Genomic DNA, 20,370 nt, shown 5'->3' with positions numbered 1-20,370 from the left:
GGCGATGCTGGCAAGGCGGCACCCCCAAGGAGGGCGGCCAGAGCGGGACCCTTGGCAAAGCAATGGCAGCACGGGTCTGGCAATGGTTGCTCGGGACTCCTGGCTGCAGTAGGCACAGAGTGTAGACTCCTGGCATTAGCAAGGTGGCGGCTTCAGCAGAGCTGAGGACTCCCGGTTGCAGGATTCACCGTCATCGTCGGCGAGGTGGGTGAAGAGATAGCTCATCAACTGTAGAAGCTCCTACAGTAGTGGGTCCAGTGCAGACAACAGCGAGGCAGTGGAGGAGGGGTGGCAGAGCAGGTATCATTGGTTGGCCAACTCAGGGCCCATGGTGGAAGTGGTAGAACGAAAGTAGACTCTCTTCCTGTTACGTCGTTCTATTCTTAAGCAATTCTCAATGGCAAAGGATTGCGGCAACAGTTGAAGCTATTCACTGTATTATTCACTATAAAATGCAAGTGACAATAAATCATTCAAATTCAACAAGAAAGTAATGGCCGCAATATTCTTGGCGCTGCTCTGACCCTCTGCCTGGGCTTCACTGCCAAGGACCACAACCTCCTTGTAGCGCACAGATTAATGCAAAATTCGGCATCTACTTCTATTATCATGCCCTTCCCATCACCAAAAGTGGAAACATCAGCGAGGCACAGCCTGGTCAGGATGGGTGAAGAATTTACACAGCTACATGACAAGACATCCAAGTTAATGGATCATTGTTAAACCATTCTGACATCCCCTCAAACAATGTCTGGGCCCAATATGTGCATGACATCATGAACCCTCAAAGGTACAAACTTTGTTTGGTACACTCTGCAACAAATTATTGCATCATTTCACAAAATTTTTGACTGCACTTCTTAATTAATAACAGAAAGGTATGTTATAAAACTGGAAAGAAAAATAACTTTATGGATTTTCTTTGTTAATATATGGAACTTGCTTGACCTTCTACACTATCTGAATAAAATTATGTAATTAAAGTAGCAGAAATAAAAAAAACTCACCACTTTCCCTTTGAGAATTATTTAGGGAGAGTTTGTGTTTGTGAAATTGCTGTTTGGGATTAGTGTATGTAGTAGTCACATGTCCTTTCCTGATTCCATTCCTTCTTGTATTATCTTTGTGCTTTCATTTTGGTCTCTGCATGGCACTTCCAGATATGATTGAAACAGCCAATGGAAGCAATGTCATTCTTGTGGGTTCTGGCATGGACAATCTGGGCCTATTCCAGTTATTGTCACAGTTTGATGTGGTCAATTTTGTCCATTGGGATTGGCAGCTCAAAGAATACATTCTCAGTGTGTTATTTATCAAGGAGTCAATTGACAAACAGAGAGGCTTGTACTCATATAGTTCGTTTCACAGATACAGGATGTCACAAAGCTCTTGACCGTCAGTGAAGTACTTTTGAAACGTTGCCCTTACTATGTTGTGAGGAATGTAGAAGCCAATTTACACACTGCAAGCTCCCACAAACCATATTACAATGGCAAATTTTTGTGTGATGTTGAATAGTGCCATGAAATCTTTTAATCTCACCTTAGAGATGGAACCTGGATCTTATCTGAAACACAGCACCAAGAATAATGCAGCACTCCCTCAGTACTACTTCTGTTGGGGACCAATCTGTACATCTACTGTTCTAAAGTGTGTCAGGGCAGAAATGATGAACTTCAGCTGTGTTTCAGCTCAGTTAATATTGTTCCTGTGCACTCAATGTCTATGCTCACAGTTCAGATCAAACACAATCTGCTTAAGTTTACACTATGTCCATCATCAGTTTGAAGTTTTGGATGACTCATCCAGGAGTCAGCATCAGACAGTGATTACAAGATGATTCTTTTGCAATCCTGAAATCCATTCCTCGCAGACTTATGAATAAACTGGAAACATTCAACCTTTTCCTTCTGAGAGACAACTAATCTAATCTAAGCACAATTGGGCTCCTGGGAATTTGATGAAATGATAATTCATTCAGTGACAAGCCTTCCTGCTTTTAGTACATCTGCAATGTACCTGGGTAAATCTATACTGTACTGGTACTCAATTCATGGCAAAATGAACCCAAATGTGTTTTTGGGGACCACTTTTTCCCCCTTGTACCAGTATAATGAAAATGCAGTCAGCTTCAAAAAGCATGGTTAAAGCCAGGAAAAAGAAATCAGGCCAATGGAGGCTTTGTTCAGACATAAAATGCATTAAATTGGGCAAGGAATTTTTTAGATCAATCAGAAAATAATAAGAGTAAAACTAATTAAAAGCGGAACGAGCATATAAAACAAAAACGGAGGCTGAGTTTGAGTGTTTAATAGCCATTTAAAGTTGGCTCTGCTCTGATGCCGTTACTCATATATTATCGGGTCTCCACAGAGTGCTTAAAGAAAGTTCTGCATTTATGTAGCACCTTTTCCAAACTCCAAAAATTCTTAAAGCACTTTTCAACTGTATATGTATTCCAAATACGTTAGAATTTGTCAAGTAATTGAATAAGTTTATTTTGTAATTTTGAAAAAAAAACAACCATTTGTGAACATCTCTTAACATGCAAAACTTACTTAATTTTTAAAATCTAATCTGCCCTTTACCTATTATTTTCATTGCAAAGTGGCTTCCTGTTCTCACTTGTATTCAAACATCAAAGTGACAATGGATCAACTTCTATTCTTCTGCCTATTCACTTTCCAGCACCTTAAACCATGAAAGTCCTTACCTCCCTCAACTCTCCCTTCCTGCTACAAGCTACAAACCCCAAGCTTGGTGTCACCTATGAAAGAAAAGAGAAAGATTTGAATTGATATGGTATTTTATCACATTTCTCATGAACATCTCACAATGTTTTACTTATGCATTATTTTGTAGTGCAGTGGCTGTAATTATTTAGGCAAAAGAACACCAATTTGTGCATGGCAAGTAACAATGAGTGACTTGTTGAACTGTTTTACTTAGGACTGAGTGACAAAGACTGGGCAGGCCACTGAGGGAACATTCCACTTTTCATCACACCATGCCATGTAAACATTGATTACCACTGATAAAGCTGGAAAAAGCAAATTATGAAGTTTGGTTTCTTTAATACCCCATCAAAAGAAAGGACAAATAAGACAATATAACAACATTTCCTGAGAATGGCACAAAAGTATAATGCTTAGATTGTGAGCCCATTGCCTAGCCTGAATGCTCATCCTTCTGAATTAGAAGCTGGAAGGCAAACAACTGAACCAAGCTGAAACCATCCTGTTCAGCATAGGATAATTTATGTAATGTTCTTTCTTAGTCTTTCGAACCTTATGTTTGAATGTGGCACTATGGACCTAGAATAAGAATATGTCTTTCTGTAGGGAAGTTAAGATGATGTAGTTTATTCTGATGGAATGTGTATGATTTATTGATCTTTTAATATCATTTATTTGAGAGTTTGCATTTGAATTAGTGGCATGTGAGTTTTGGTCTGTGTGTCTGAGGGATTTCATGATTAACTTAACCTTTCAATTATACAACATTCTAGCTTTCTCTCTATCTCAATAATTCTAAAAACAAATATATTACTGCAGATTGGCCAGAGAAACACAGCACCACATTAAACGACTAGACTTTATATGAGATAACACGGTGTGAAGCTGGATGAACACAGCAGGCCAAGCAGCATCAGAGGAGCAGGAAAGCGCCACGTTTCGGGTCGAGACCCTTCTTCAGCTCCTCTGATGCTGCTTGGCTTGATTGCTTTTTGATTTGATTTGATTTGTTATTGTCACATATACCGAGATAAAGTGAAATGTATTGTTTTGCATACTATCCAGGCAAATCATATCTTGCATGAATACATCAGGATAATAGAACAGAATGCAAAATATAGTATTACATTGATGAAGTAGGCAAAGGGAGGATGTTTCCTCTTGTGGGGTAATACATAATGAGAGATTTTAGGATAAAGGATAGCAGGTTTAAAACAGAGATGAGGAGAAATTACTTCTCTCAAAGGATGATAAATATACGGAATCACTGCCCCAGAACACAGTGGATTGCAGGGACATTGAGCAAATTTATGGAGGAGATAGACAAATTTTTTAATTAGTCATGATTTGAAGAATTGTGGAGAGTGGACAGGAAAGTGGCGTTGAGGCTGAAGTGAGATCAGACATGATTGTATTGAAGCAGGCTAGAGGGGCTGAATTGTCTACCCATTCTGCTAGTTCTTCTGCTTTACAGCCATAGAGCATGGAAACTGACCCCCGGTCCAACCAGTTCATTCTGGACGTAATCCCAAACTAACATAGCCCCGCCTGCCTGCTCCTGGCCCAAATCCCTCCAAAGCTTTACTATTCATTTACTTATCCAAGCGTCCTTTAAATGTTGTAACTGTGCATGTTTCCACCACTTCCTCAGGAAGTTCATTCCAACCACGAACCACTCTCCGGCCTCATGTCTTTTTTTAAAATCTCTCTCCTCTCATCTTAAAAATAAACCCCCTAGTCTTAAAATCCCCCATTTTAGGGAAAAGACATCTACCAATTACCCTATCTGTACCCCTCACGATTTATAACGTCACCTCTTAAACCTGCAAAGCTCCAATGAGAAAAGTCTCAGCCCATTCAGCCTTCCTTTATAACTCAAGCCTTCCACACCTGGCAACATCCTGGTAAATCTCTTCAGAACCCTTTTTGTCTCAATGGTCTTTTAGGAGGTGGCTGTTCTTCCTGCATATAAACTCTCAGGCCTGGAATTTCATCAGATAGGGCCTCTTCATCGTGGCAACATGGTGGATAGGCCATGACACCTCCCACTTGCACAGAGGCAGGAAGGAGCTTGGGTCAGAATCTCTGCACAGAGGGTTAGCAAGGCTGCTAGCAAATTAAATTGTCAGCTAGCTCCACTAAAGTGGGACTTTGGGGATGCATGAAGTGTGCAGAGAAGACGACGTAAAGAAGGTCTGAACTTTAAGCAATTCTTTAGAAAGTTGACATGCCACTTTGGAGATTTGGGATACTCATTTGAATTTGGCTCTGGGACATGTTTAGAGAAGTTAAGGCGCCCTTTGGTTGAGGTCAAGTTCTCTAGGAGCAGGCAAGGTTCCCTTTGGAATTGTTAATGGTAGGCATTAATGTGGGTTAAGTGTATCAATTTATTACTAACAAGCTCATTGGAACTGAAGATTGACTTATGAAAAGCATCAACAGAAGCTGTCAAAGTGGCTTGTCAAAAATGTGAAAAGACGCTGTCATGGGGAGCTGTCAAATGAAGGTGTCGTAAGTGTCAAGAGGCATTGTCAATGGAGCTTTTCAAGAAGTGTCAAGAGGGACCTGGCAAAGGGAAATGTTCAGTTATTTAAAAGACCTTTATTGTAATATTTTGTCTGAAGTGTTATATATTAACGATAGCTCACGACGTTACAATGTCTATCAGCATCAGCCTAAAACAGCTTCCATTATTGGATTAGTGTGACCAGACTGAGGCCATGAACATCCATCATCACAACAGGCTGCCACCATTTCAACTTGATTGATGGCTACAAGTGCGTATAGACTGCTTGGTGTGGGAAATTGAATTCCAATGCTTGTTATTATCAGGGATTATGGGCTTTAAATAAATGTTAGTAATTTTTAAGGCTTTGCTTAGATGATGAAATATAAATGTAGGAAGCATTTTTTTTTGTGAATGAAGTTTTCTTTCAACATAGTGGCATTTGTAATAGGTACTTAAATTTTATTTAACAGACCTTTAGTCTACTTCGTGGCTGCATGTGAAACTAAGCCCCATCCATGGTGAATAACAGATAGGTTGGCATTGGACTACAAGGACAATGGGTTAGGTACAGGGAACAGGTATGGCATGGGGGCCATGATAGAACATAGAGGATAGGTGGTGGACATGACTGGCATGTATGGTATAGGAGGGTTGTTTGGAGGGAAGGGGTCTTTCATGTCCTATTCCTCACTTTTAAACTTTGGATATAAAGCCAGATTTCTGAGGAGGGTGCTCTGCTCAGCCTGCATCTGCACCTGGTAGCCTCCTTGGTTCTTCTGTGGTCATCCATCCAGATTTCCTAACCCCGAATAAAAAGCTGACTTCTGGGCAGGTATTTGAAAAATTGAGTTTGTAGAGCCAGGAATTCTCCTGTCACACCCAACTTATGGGGGAAAAGCAGAGTCAGACAGAGAGGTTCGGGAAAGATGACCCACAATGGCACTTGCTATGCCAGACAGAGCCATATTGGATGGGCGGGGAGAGAGAGAGAGAGAGAGAGAGAGAGAGAGAGAGAGAGAGAGAGAGAGAGAGAGAGAGAGAGAGAGAGAGAGAGAGGAGAGAGGGAGGAAGCCAAAAAGGACCACATTAGAGTTAATCATGATTACGGAGCTGGTGAGGGTGGATCCCCTGTTTGAAGAATTGAAGCTTGAGTAAAGTTAAAGGTGAATGAAGAGTGCTCTGTTACAGGAAATCCATCTGATCATTTGTAAATGGGAGAGTGGGGGGAATTTCTTCCAAAAGGAACTTGTTTCATTCTGTTCAATGTTACTTCACACCTCTGGAGCAGGTCAGAACTGAACCCGGGTCTCCTGGCTCAGAAGTAGGGTTACTACCACTACATACAAGAGCCCCTAAAACTACGTTCTCATCAACTTGTTCAGAGATGTTATGACACAGCTCTGGAGCAGGTGGGTCTTGAAGTGCAGGTCTTCTGGCCCAAGGGAAGGGACACCACCATGAATCCACAAGGCTTGAAGATTCATCCTGCTGGGGCAGGGAGAAGACATGATGTTAAAGCTGGAAGGGTCTTGGGACTTTGTACAGATGTTATATTTTCATTTGAGTATGTGTGTAGTGTATAAACATGGCATGGGATTTTGAGTTTCAGAAATTAATTGGGAATATCTTCCCCAGTACTTTAATTCATTGGTTACCTATTAAATAGGGATTAGTTGAATAGTTATTTTAGTTTGTTATAGTAATATTCTTAGAAACATACAGTCTTTGATTATCTTGTTCAGAGCAGTGCGAAACTAATTTCTCTTTATAAGAATTACCAGTCTCGACCAGGACCATAACAATAGATAACCACAGATTTTTATTAGGTCAGAGTATCAAAGGATATGGAGTGACGGCTGGTCAATAATAGAGCTTGATCAAAGGGCTAAATGGCATTATGTGCTCCTGTTTCTGGTTTCAGTCAATAAATAGGAAAGCCAGCATCATAGCAGCAGCTGGGAGTTTTGATGCACAAGGCATAGCTTCCCTTTGCGAAGGTCAATTAAAGTACGTACAAGTATCTGGAAAGAACCATAAGTGTGAATACAGAATCCTTCTGTTTCTTGCAAACAGATACCGAGAATTGTGCGACTACGCAAATGCGCAATATTGAAAATAGCCCATTCAAAAAAAATAGAAGCTGTCTAAACCACCTTACAGAATAGGGGAAAAGGTTGTGGAATAGCAAAGTACAGGCTAGATGAGAATGGTTCAACTGAGAGTATAATCAATGAAGGCTGTTGAAATCAGGGAGGGTGTGGCAAGGCTTGCTCCAAGGAAGAGATATTAGAAATCCTACAGAGGGTAAAGGTAGATAAGACCCCGGGCCGGATGGGATTTATCCTAGGATCCTCTGGGAAGCCAGGGAGGAGATTGCCGAGCCTTTGGCATTGATCTTTAACTCATCATTGTCTACAGGAATAGTGCCAGAAGACTGGAGGACAGCAAATGTGGTTCCCCTGTTCAAGAAGGGGAGTAGAGACAACCCTGGTAATTATAGACCAGTGAGCCTTACCTCAGTTGTTGGTGAAGTGTTGGAAAAGGTTATAAGGGATAGGATTTATAACCATCTAGAAAAGAATAAATTGATTAGGGATAGTCAACACGGTTTTGTGGAGGGAAGGTCATGCCTCGCAAACCTTATTGAGTTCTTTGAGAAGGTGACCAAACAGGTAGATGAGAGTAAACCGGTTGATATGGTGTATATGGATTTCAGCAAGGCATTCGATAAGGTTCCCCACAATAGGCTATTGTACAAAATGCGGAGGAATGGAATTGTGGGAGATATAGCAGTTTGGATCGGAAACTGGCTTGCTGAAAGAAGACAGAGGGTGGTAGTTGATGGGAAATGTGCATCCTGGAGACCAGTTACTAGTGGTGTACTGCAAGGGTCGGTGTTGGGTCCACTGCCGTTTGTCATTTTTATAAATGACTTGGATGAGGGCGTAGAAGGACGGGTTAGTAAATTTGCAGACGACCTAAGGCCGGTGGAGTTGTGGATAGTGACGAAGGATGCTGTAGGTTGCAGAGAGACATAGATAAGCTGCAGAGCTGGGCTGAGAGGCGGCAAATGGAGTTTAATGCAGACAAGTGTGAGGTGATGCACTTTGGTAGGAGTAACCGGAAGGCAAAGTACTGGGCTAATGGTAAGATTCTTAGTAATGTAGATGAGCAGAGAGATCTCGGTGTCCATGTACACAGATCCTTGAAAGTTGCCACCCAGGTTGACAGGGCTGTTAAGAAGGCATACAGTGTTTTAGCTTTTATTAATAGAGGGATCGAGTTCTGGAACCAAGAGGTTATGGTGAAGCTGTATAAAACTCTGGTGCGGCCGCACTTGGAGTATTGCGTACAGTTCTCGTCACCGCATTGTAAGAAGGATGTCGAAGCTTTGGAAAGGGTGCAGAGGAGATTTACTAGGATGTTGCCTGGCATGGAGGGAAGGTCTTACGAAGAAAGGCTGAGGGACTTGAGGCTGTTTTCATTAGAGAGAAGAAGGTTGAGAGGTGACTTAACTGAAACATATAAAATAATCAGACGTTTAGATAGGGTGGATAGGGAGAGCCTTTTTCCTAGGATGGTGACGGCGAGCATGAGGGGGCATAGCTTTAAATTGAGGGGTGAAAGATATAGGACAGATGTCAGAGGTAGTTTCTTTACTCAGAGAGTAGTAAGGGAATGGAATGCTTTGCCTGCAACGGTAGTAGATTCGCCAACTTTAGGTACATTTAAGGCATCATTGGATAAGCATATGGACGTACATGGAATAGTATAGGTTAGATGGGCTTGAGATCGGTATGACAGGTCGGCACAACATCGAGGGCCGAACGGCCTGTACTGTGCTGTAATGTTCTATGTTCTATGTCTTCACAAGAAATGTAGTAAAAATGTCCCAAGGCCCTACCCAGGAGCCATTGATTCATGCAAGCAGGTATCAGGGCAGCGAACTGAAAGCTTCAGTTAGGTAAAGATACGCTGATACTATTCCAGAATTTCTTCCTGATTATGGTACAAGCTGCCTATAAATGACTCGTCTTTAATCATTTGGTTTGTTACAACTGACTATTACTCGCATTGATGATTTTCTTCTATGCCCTGACTGTTTCGTTGGAGCTAAGATGCACAAGTATATTCTAAATAAAATTGTAAATTCCAAACCTGTGGTCTCCAGTAAATCGATAGCTTGTAAGGTCTACTTAAAGCAGCATTAATGTCCATTAAAAGCAATTGATTCAATATTGAAGTCTACTGCCAGAGTTTGGGTCTTGTAACCTTGTTAAATGTGACTAATTGTCAATGTATCTACACCCAGCATCATTGAAGCTGAGGGTAATGTATCTTGACTTTCACATCGGTCACATTAATAGTTGAACTGTCTGTTTTATCATCTACATTATTACACTATTTTGTCTGAAGTTATACATGACATTATTTTCATGTGAATTTCCATTATCCATTCATTTCAAAGAAATATCAATATCTTTCTCGGGTATTTGCATTTGGTCTTCAGCCATGCCTGAAAGGGATTCTACTTAGGTTAGAATGCTGAAATAACACTTAATTTCAGCATTAGACATAAGCCGTGGGCTTTCGAGGTTTTTGGGTGAAATGAATGCATGAATAAAATTAAGCTTTTTTCTGCAATTTCCATTTGTTTTATTTGTGTCAGTTCACCTGCATTGAAGCTCACCATAGGCACTAGAACTGGAGGAGGTGTGGGTTGCATCTTGTACTGCCCCGATTCCACACACAGCCTGTAGGGTAGTCACTCTACTGAAGTCAATCTACTTTACTTCAGTTGTCTCCCTAAGCCACGAAACACCTTCTCCTTCTACCCATTCTCTCGATGCTTCTGTTTTCAACACACTGCAGTGACCATTTAGACCACATTGAGACCCAATCTAGCATTCCACATTTGTCTCATTGCTATCTCCCATTGGCTTTAACCCATCATTTAGATCATTTAATCTCATCTACCGTCTACCTCGTCACAAACTCCCTATTGCTACTTTCCACCCTTACTGACGGCTAGTTTTCTGATTTTCCAGTGGTTTAGAAGTGGTATATCTGTAATATTTTCTGGGTTCTGATGAAAAGATCATTAGTTTGAAAATGCCAATGCTGCTCCCCTATCCACAGAGGCTGCCTGACCTGTTGAGTATGCTCATGCTTTCATGGCGATAACACGGAGCTGGGTATTACGTGCCCTCACCAGGGGTGTGTTTCTGATGGTGGGAGAGCATGTAAAATGGGGCAGGTGAAAAGATCGAAGCCTTTCACAGCACCCTCCCCCCGCCCCACCACCCCAGTATGCAGCCTGGGCCAATGCTGGAACTGACAGCACACCCTTCATTCCTATGGAAAAGATGAAGCTTATTAAATGCTCAACTGACACTACAAAGGTCACACCAAAATACAGCTGGCATGTGAAGTTGGGTGGGAGTGGGCATCATGTTTTTAAATGCCTACATGAATGAAATGTGGGAAAGAAGTGAGGGAGTCACTACTCAGTGGGTGCCCTTCATGCATTGGGGCAGTACTCCAAGTGCCACCTCACCCCTTCCTTCCACACAACTGTTCAGAAGTCTTTACACTTACATAACTGCTCTTATTTCCCAAAGGTTGGCTGAGATTTATCACGTCTCTGAGATTCACCACATCTGAGATTTATCAGCCAGGATCCTTTTTCCCACGGCCCTGGCAGTGCCCAGAGAGCACTGGGGGTGGCAGATTGGCAGGTAGCTCCTCAGGGCAAGACTACCTCCCGAGTGAAAAGCGATGTTTCCACAGTTAGCCAATTAAGTTGCCTACAGCATGTAATAATTGCAGGATGAGCTTCCAATGAACATATCACTGATGTGATTTGAGGTGTACTGTCAATCACCACCAGTAAATTTCTGCCCATGATCGTCTCTTTCTGTTCATTTGGCTCGTACTCAGATTTGTAAACTACATGAGGGTGAAATTGAAGAATTTACAGATATGATCAGGTGAAGAAAGGTGGGTACAAGATCATGTGGAATATAAATACCAACCAAAACAACAGTGGCTCAGCCGTTAGCACTGCTGCCTCAGCGCCAGGGACCCAGGTTCAGTTGTACCCTTGGGTAACTGTGTAGAGTTTGCACATTTTCCTCATGTCTGCGATGGTTTCCTCCAGGTGCTGCAATTTCCACCCACAGTCCAAAGATGTGCAGGCTAGGTGGGTTGGCCATGCTAAATTGGCCGTATTGTTCAGGGATGTGTAGATTAGGTGGGTTATAGGGGGATGGGTTTGGATGGGATGTTCAGAGGGTCAGTGTGGACTTGTTGGGCAGAAGGGTCTGTTTCTACACTGTAGGGATTCTACGAAATTATGTGTTTCTATTCTGAAGAAGGATCACTGGACCTGAAATGTTTTCTCTCTCCACAGATGCTGCCAAACTCAGTTCCTGTAGCAATTTCTGTTTGTGTTTCAGAATTCCAGCATCTGCAATTTTACATTCTATTTTACCTGTTTCTATATTATAAGCTCTCGGTAGCTTTCTTACTAATAGCAACAGCATACTGAGAAACTTTATAGTGATATTAACATACAAGAATCCTTCCTGTATTTATAGAGTATTCAACTGCTGCATTGATACGAAATGACATGTAAATACACTTAGGAGGTTTGCAAAGTGCTTTCATTGACTAAAAGTGTCCCAGATTCTTACTGCAGAATTTTCACAGACTGGGCCAAGAACAAGGCTGTCACTCTTGCACAGTGCTCTTTAATTTGAAGTTAGGGATCGCCTTTTGAGCTTCAAGTCCTGTCTGCAGTGGTTAAAATTTGTGGGCATTACCTCATTGTCCACGGGTGCTTGCAGTTTTTCAACTCATGCAGTCCGTGTTAGAACGGAGAGCCTGCCACCAGTTGAGGTTACTCGGTTGCTTGAGAGTGTCAAGGTGTACAGTCATTCATTCTTTACAATTGCACTAAAACTTCAGCAGCAAAGTCACAATCTCTTGCACATTGCAGCTGCTATTATGTCTAAAGCAATGAGGAAACCGGCAATTGAAATTTGTGAATGGCAGAATGGCGGATGGGAAGGTCGGATGCACCTTTACAGCTAACCTTAGGGAAATAAGAGCAGTTATGGAAGTGTAAAGACTTCTGAATGGTTGAATTCTGAGACAGGCTTACGTCACAGCAGAAGCCTGTTAGTGTCCTGCTGTTTACAATCTCATTGCCTTGTTAGCTTGTGCCCTCACACTAACCTTAAAGGAAACATTATTGACAGGGAACCGTTAGTCACTCGCTTCCAAAACGTAAATAAGGGCTGCTTCCTGCAATATCGATGCTGCTTGACTCTTATGTGTGGGATTATCTCCAATCCTGTCCGAATGACGCCTCTGTTCTGAAACTCGCATTGCCTCTGCTTTCCATGAACCTGAACACTTTATCAGGGTCAGCTCATCAATCCCCTTATTTATTTTTATGAGGCCACATCAAAATCTCTTTTCCAATAACCACAAGCTCAACTCCCTTCACATTCCCTTATGATTTATACTTACAAGATCAAGCATCACCGTATTGGCTCTGTGCTGCACCCTCTCGAGGGAAATAATACCACATCCCAGGTACAGTGACCAACGTTGAATGCAGTAATGCCGTATAGGTGCGATAATATCACTTTTGAAAACATATGAATTCTGAGAGTATATGTGCTCTTATTTACCTAGATTAATATCCAACCACAGCCAAAGATATTTTTTTAAAAACTGCTGCAATAAGCGATCTCACGTTGCTACACACTCCCAGCTTCCGAGTACACGGATTCCCACAGAACGCCATTAATCGGGAACAAACACAGAAATTGCTGGAAAAGCTTTGCAAGTGTGGCAGCAACTGTGGAGAGAAATCACAGTTAATGTTTCGGGCGGAGTGACCCTTTCTCAAAACTGAGCTGCACTGCTGGAAGAGCTCATCAGCTCAGTTCTGAGGAAGGGTCATTCGACACAAAACATTAAATTCTGTGCACGGATGCTGCCAGACCTGCTGAGCTTTTCCGGCAACTTTTGTTTTAGTCTCTGATTTACAGCATCCGCATTTCTTTCGGTTTTTATTAGGAGCATCTTCGTGTGTGTTGTAACTGGAGCATCGGAACGACTTATACTTGAAACATATTTCTGTGTCTCTGTACGTGTGTGTGTATGTGTGCGTGGACAGAGGTGTTGAACAGAATGCTTTTTCTTTACAAAGCCTGCCATCAGCTATCCCATCTCTTTCATACCATCAAACCTGTGCCAGAAAGTTTGGGGTAGCCCACAATCGATTTAATAAGTCAAGTGCCATGGGACAAAATGCAGGTGCAAGTCAAGCTACAGGGCGGCAAGCGTTAAGGGATATCACCGTTTGGGCCCATCTCTGAAATTGTTCCAATCCAACCCTCCTCAGAGAGAGCTCAATGCTGTGAATTGGACAATTCGCACTTGACAGAGTGAATCAGGCGTGAGCTCCAGCCCATTCACACCTTCTGCACGCTCTGAAAAACAAACATTGACCTAGAAACTGGCAGCCAGGTGAAATATTTGGCCCTTGTTTATTTAGCCTTGTTTTGACCTCAGATAGTTCCTGCCTCCTCAGCTGTGTTTAAGGGTTAAACAAGTGCCTTTGTTATTGATATATTTAAAGGCATGGCGAGCAGAGTTGATTGAAATAACAGCGTATTGCATTGTGCATGCTCCATGGACCGCCGACACATCAGGAATTTTCGTAAATAATTTGTGGAAAACGTGACTTTTTTGAGGTTTTCTGATGTAATTTTGAACGTATTTTTAAATACGTTTTACGAAATCATTGTGTAGCTCCACACTTTTCCCCCCCACAAAGCTTTACATTGTAAGGAAATATGAAGGACGGTTATTTCAAAATGCGATCAATCCATTTTCGAGATTACTTTTCTTGAAAGAGCAACAGACTGAGGTTCGGTTGTTGTTACAGACCCAGCGAGCTCAGTTAAACTAAACCATTCTGATCGCTACGCGATTCTCCTGTATTTAGATTATTGAGGTCCGAGAAACGATAGACAAAAGGGGACAATTCGTGAATCTGTCACGAACTACCAGCTTTTTACAGCAGCCCAGACTCCCTTTTTGGAATCACACTCGAAGCATCTTTCTTTAAAACTGATTATCAATAATCTTTTGGAAGATTGAAATGAAATACATACTGCTGAATATATTTCCATTGTAAAAGGGCAATTTTCAACACGTAGCAAAAGACAGCATACTGGCTTGCAAAGTTACAAAATCACTTTTCCAGTCTACGGCGAGTTTTCTAACCTCGGAGGGGTACAGGTGTATTCCTGAGAATACATGCGCACAATGTTATAAATACAGCGAACAAACTGACTTCAAACCACGACGTACACTCCTCCAAACAAAGTCACTGAATATCAGATCGCCGTTGCAAATTGTTGAACGGAAAGTGAAGCATAAGGCTTGTCACGCAAAAAAAAACCAAAAGTACCGCTTAAATAAAACTGGGACTGGAGGGCATCAAATGCCTGCCTGTTCTCAGGAATGAGAAGTCTACTCCTTGTTTTACACCCAGCAGACAAGTCAGTACTGAGACATACATCATCAGTAATGACACAAATGCAGTTATCACCTATTATGAGTGGGAAGCAAAGGTCAGATAATGGCAATGACACCTCACCATCACCAACCTCCCCCCTCCTCCCCAAACCAACTTGATCTGGTGCTCGGAAATATCACAATAGGAGAGGCACATAGTTTCTAACAGATTCACAAAGCCTACAACATAGATTTACAATGGAAATGCAATTAAACATTTAAAAAGAGGAAATAAATTCAGTCTTACCAGACTCTTCTTGAAGACTCACTTCAAATAAATGTTACTCTAATAGATTTGTCTTCCTTTTTTTGTTTGTTTTTTTTGTTTGTATCCTGGGGAGTGAAAACAAATGGAGACTGTTAAGAATTCTCACTCTGGAATCTTTCAGCTGTTCTGCAGACACACACACCATAAATAGGGCTTCATTAGTAATTTGCTTTAGCTGTCAGTGCTGCATTATTTTGTCGCGCCCCTCCCTTCCCACCGGGTTCCTGAGTACCTGCGGCTTTCCTGAAAAGCTTCTGCCAGAGACAGCAGGGAGAAAGCATGCTGGAACATTTGCTATCTGGTATCTCGGTCCTGCCGAAGCTTCTGTTTATTTTTTGTAACCCCACCCTCCCAGCAATCAGTCTGTGCTGTCACCTCAGCGTGTGTCGGTTTATACAAACCGTTACCAACAGTTAATACCATCGGAATGGGGTTCAACGCGGCTCGTTCTATTTAACGGCGAGAGGGGAAAGTAACTTGCAAATACTGTGGCGCCGGGGGTGATGTTTTAACCTTTTCCTCGCAGGCTCCATCCCTTGCTCCCACCCCAAGCCGCACCTCCATCTCCTACCTACTAACCTCATCCCACCTCCTTGACCTGTACCCTCCCTACCTATACTCTCCTCTCCACCTATCTTCTTTTCTCTCCATCTTCGGTCCGCCTCCCCCTCTCTCCCTATTTATTCCAGAACCCTCTCCCCATCCCCCTTTTCTGATGAAGAGTCTAGGCCCGAAACGTCAGCTTTTGTGCTCCTGAGATGCTGCTGGGCCTGCTGTGTCCATCCAGCCTCACATTTTATTGTCTTGGGTTCTCCAGCATCTGCAGTGCCCATTATCACTCCACATTTTCATAGATGTGTTTGTTTTTTGTAAAGTAAAAACTTGCAGCAAACAGCCCCTCGGTTTATTAACTCAGAGATCTGTATCTTAAGAGGGGCTAATGCTGGTAATGATAGTGACTTTTTGAAACATAAAAAAAAACTGTATGAAAGGGAGGAAAATGTCCATTTTGGATACTAAATAACTTCAATTGAATGGATTGCAGGGGCAGTGTCCCTGCTTCGGCGCTGTGCCATTCAGCCGAGTCATAGAGATATACAGCACGGATACAGACCCTTCAGTCCACCTTGTTCAAGCTGACCAGATATCCTAAATAAATCTAATCCCATTTGCCAGCTTCTGGCCAATGTCCTTCTAAATCCTTCCTACTTAAATATCCACCCAGATGCCTTTTAAAAGTTGTAATGGAACCAGCCTCCACCACTTTCTCTAGCAACTCATTCCATATACCCATCATCCTCTGTATGAAAAAAAGTTGCCCCTTAGGTCCGTTTTAAATCTTTTCCATCTCACCTTAAACCTATACCCTCTAGTTTTGGAGTTCCCCCACCCCAGGAAAAATACCTCATCTATTTTTCAATCCCAGCCCCTTGTGATTTTATAAACCTCTACAAGGTCACCCCTCAAGCTTTCTGACATTCAGGGAAAATAGCCCCAGCTTATTCAGCCTCTCCCTGTAGCTCAAACCCTCCAACATCCTTGTAAATCTATTTTGAATCCTTTCAAGTTTCACAACATCCTTCCTATAACAGGGAGACCAGAGTTGCACGCAGTATTCCAAAAGTGGCCTAATCAATGTTCTGTACAGTGATAACATGACCTCCCTTCCTGTACTCAATGCATTGAAGTGTAACACCTTAGAACAGGGTGATTAAAAAGAAATTGGTTCTTTAATTAAATTTTAGACTTTAGGTTTCTGGATCATAAGGTCAGTGATAAGTTCATTTAGTTATCAATACATGTATATCTGGGGTATGAAGGGATAGAGTTTAACAGACACTGGATTGTAAAGGCCACAGGAGCAATAAAAGAAAAACAAGTCTTTACCAGCCATTTGGCCTATCAGAGTTCACGTTGTCCACTCTCACCAAAGTAAGTTACACCTCCCCTTAGAGCATCCAGCCACATTTTAAACGTTCAAATGTTTTTCACTTCACACTGCTTCACAATCTTCTGTTTCCAATCCATAACTGAAGCTTTTTTCAATTAGATTCTACTACAGTTGCTGCATTCTGTTTGAAGATTTCAAAATGCTTTACAGGATTGATGTATTATCATTGGAGGTAGAGCAGTCCTGCCGTCATCCCCTCAAAATCTATTGAAGTGCCACTGTTTTTCATTGAAAAAATATAACACTTCTCATTTTTCTTCAGTGTTAGGTTTTTTTTATCTCACTGACTGTGAACTAGTCCCTCAGGCCCATCCATTATTACAAAGGCTATTTAAAAATGTCCTACTGGAGGGGAAGGATCTCTACTGCCCTCAGTGATGATTGCTTCATATTAAAGTGTATCAGAGGTGACTAACTAACAGGTTTTTTGAAGCATAATTTGAAACAATTATGCAGTGCCATTGGATACAAATGAACCAGCTTATGCTAGAAAATGATTTACTGAATTGGCCTTACTTGCCTTTAAAGTCTCAGGGTTTCACTAAAAGTAAAACTGTGGTATTGGCAGGTTTTTCATTTGCAGTGGAGCTGTTGCTACAGAGGGTGTGCAGCCTGGATTTGGAGCCACACGCCATTGAAGTGGGAGATCCGAAGTGCCATTGAGGTCACTTTAGACTTTCACACCAGATGTCAGACTCTGTACAAACTCTTGATAATGCAACTTCATTCAGGCTCATTCTAAGTTGGCACGTTCAGCATTGGATGCACATTGAACAGTGACTTAACACTGTCATGGTCCCTGCAATGTTTTTTAGATAATCACCTGATTTTAATATCCAAGACCTTCATGAAAAATATAGTTTATACAAGGAAGAAATATGGATTTAAGATTGCTGAAGTGGTCACTTGACCAGATTGAAATGTATGGGAGATTAAGACAGTCTGAACCAATATCAACATTTCATCAAAAGGCACCAAATCTCAGACAGGTTCAAGGAACAAAAAAATGCCTTATTTCCTGTTTTTGGTTTAGACCTCTCTGGAAATTTCTTATACTAAGACACAGTCACCTGCCAATTATACAGTCAAAAAAAAGCACTGGAGGTACGGAAGCACCCAAACAAACTTTATTTAAGGTAAATAGCTTTTAGGCAGGAGAAAGGGAGCACAGTTATTAGTAACAGCAAGGAGTGAGAAAACAACTTCCTCTCCTTGTTTCCTTCTCAATGTCTCTAAAGCTGGCACTAGTCATAGAATAAATCAGAAGAAAAAACTAATTCATGGAGAACTCTCCAAATTTTGATACAGCTGTGAATTCAAGACATCAACTAAACAGCCAGGGTCTCAGGACCAACTGTAACAACTGAGGGATTCTTCAATAAGTTTAAAAATATGTATTCTTTATCTTCTTATTGTACTAGACTCTCTCCCCTTTTAAAACTGTGTAATGTGTTTGATGTTTTTTATAATTTTTTTGGGGTTAAAAAATAATAAAATTCCTCTTTCTTTTGTCTAATAAAAACCTTATTATTGGCTCCATAATATTGATTGATACTATGAATTATTGTAGTATGATATCGCTGAGTGCTAAAAGTAATTTTAAACATTTGTTGCGACTGACCGAAAGATACAGAAAAATGGGAGCTGATTCATCCCTCCTCATCTAGTTCTGACAATATGTATTCATGGGATGTGTCAAGGCTTGCATTTATTGCCTATCCTGAGATAAAGACACACAGTACTTCAGGTGCAGTCTAGCCAAGGTCCTGTACAATTGAAGCAAGATTTTACTACTCCAGTATTCAAATCCTCTTGTAATTAAGGTTAACATTCCATTAGTCTTCTTAATAGCTTGCTGCATCTGCCTTCAGTGACTGATTGACAAGGACACTTAGGTCCCTTTATGCATCTACACTTTCCAACCTTTCAACATTTAAGAAATACTCTGCACATCTGTTTCTATTATCAAAGTGGTTAACTTAATAGTTTTCACATTCTATTCCATCTGCCATGTTTAGCCCATTCATTAACTCTGTCCAAATCCTCCTGAATGCATTTTAGATCTCCTCAAAACACACACATCCACTCAGCTTTGTATCTTCCGTAAACACACTACTGTAGTAGAAGAATTAGAGGGAAGCGAGGAGAAGGATTTTCACTTGGTGGATGCTGGGGATTTGGAACGTAAGGGGGAATGCAAGAGGGGCAAAAACCTTCATCTCACTTAAACTGTGCTATTGACCCTCCAGACTATGAATCAACATCTAGAAACTGGCACTAGGTTGGCTAACTTTTAATTGGTATGCATCAGTACAATGGGCCAAATGGCCTCCAACAGCACCACCATTACTATATTTCTACCAACAAGCTACCCCAACCTTCTGAGCTGCATGACTCCCAGGACAAACACAGTCATAGCTGGAAGCTTGCATATACTGCTGATGTACTCCTCCATGTAATAGTCACACAAACAAAATGCATACATAAGCATTCCAAACTATGCTATGGTTCCCCACTGCTAAGGTGCTAATATATAGCTGCTTGCCTTGTGCTGAGTAAAACAAAATCTTCAAAGAAGAATGCAACTCATGTGGTGGCTTTTTTCATTCCTTGTTTCTACATTGCAACTTTATTTTTCAACAGGCCACTTTGTCTCTTGCTCCAGGCCACCGTTATTGAAGAGATGCCTGAAGCTGGTTCTGCTAGATTTCCTTTGGGTAGCTATGTTGTCAACAACCCTTGTTGCAATATTTGTCAATGGGGCTTACTTGTGTCAAGTGATGGATGATTAACCACTAAGATGTCTTTGGCACATACTTGAGTAATAAAAATTGTTTATTACACATACCTGACAACAGGTTACATTAGCTTAAGACGAGTTAACTATGTCACTTGGTAAGAGACATTGCCAAAGGGTGTTCAGTACGAAAGGTGTGACCTCGTGACATCACCCACGCCCTCCACCTCCTCCAGAACTTCCAATTCCCCAGGCCACAACACCTCATTTTTACTATAGATGTCCAGTCCCTATACACCAGCATTCCCCATGCAGATGGCCTAAAGGCCCTCCGCTTCTTCCTGTCCCGCAGGCTTGGCCAGTTCCCATGCACTGACACCCTCATCTGCCTAGCCGAACTCATCCTCACCCTCAACAACTTCTCTTTCAATTCCTCTCACTTTTTTACTGACAAAGGATGTGGCCATTGGCCCAAGCTATGCCTGCCTCTTTGTAGGCGTCATGGAACAATCCCTCTTCCGCACCTACACTGGCCCTAAACCCCACCTCTTCCTCCGTTACATTGATGAC

The 20,370-nt window shown here is 41.7% G+C and overlaps 1 protein-coding gene across 7 annotated transcripts in view; it reads right to left on the bottom strand.

Annotated features, from left to right (window-relative positions):
• celf2 (cugbp, Elav-like family member 2) overlaps nucleotides 1–20,370 on the bottom strand; it is a 910,164-nt gene that overhangs the window by 777,768 nt on the left and 112,026 nt on the right. For 3 of the 7 annotated variants that reach the window (XM_059654470.1, XM_048554197.2, XM_059654472.1), the window contains exons 2-3: nucleotides 15,092–15,177; nucleotides 2,714–2,767 (exon numbers count right to left, since the gene is read on the bottom strand). The gene's annotated coding sequence lies outside the window, so the exon portion shown is untranslated. Of the gene's footprint in view, nucleotides 1–2,713; nucleotides 2,768–15,091; nucleotides 15,178–15,344; nucleotides 15,388–20,370 lie in introns of those variants that run through there. The other 4 variants (XM_059654471.1, XM_048554195.2, XM_059654473.1 and 1 more) reach the window with 3 other exon arrangements.

The sequence above is a fragment of the Stegostoma tigrinum genome, chromosome 25 (genome assembly GCF_030684315.1).
Source record: "Stegostoma tigrinum isolate sSteTig4 chromosome 25, sSteTig4.hap1, whole genome shotgun sequence".
In the NCBI taxonomy this organism is placed as follows: Eukaryota; Metazoa; Chordata; class Chondrichthyes; order Orectolobiformes; family Stegostomatidae; genus Stegostoma; species Stegostoma tigrinum.
The sequence above is the reverse complement of the archived record's forward strand: the minus strand, read 5'-3'. Positions and strand labels throughout refer to the sequence as shown.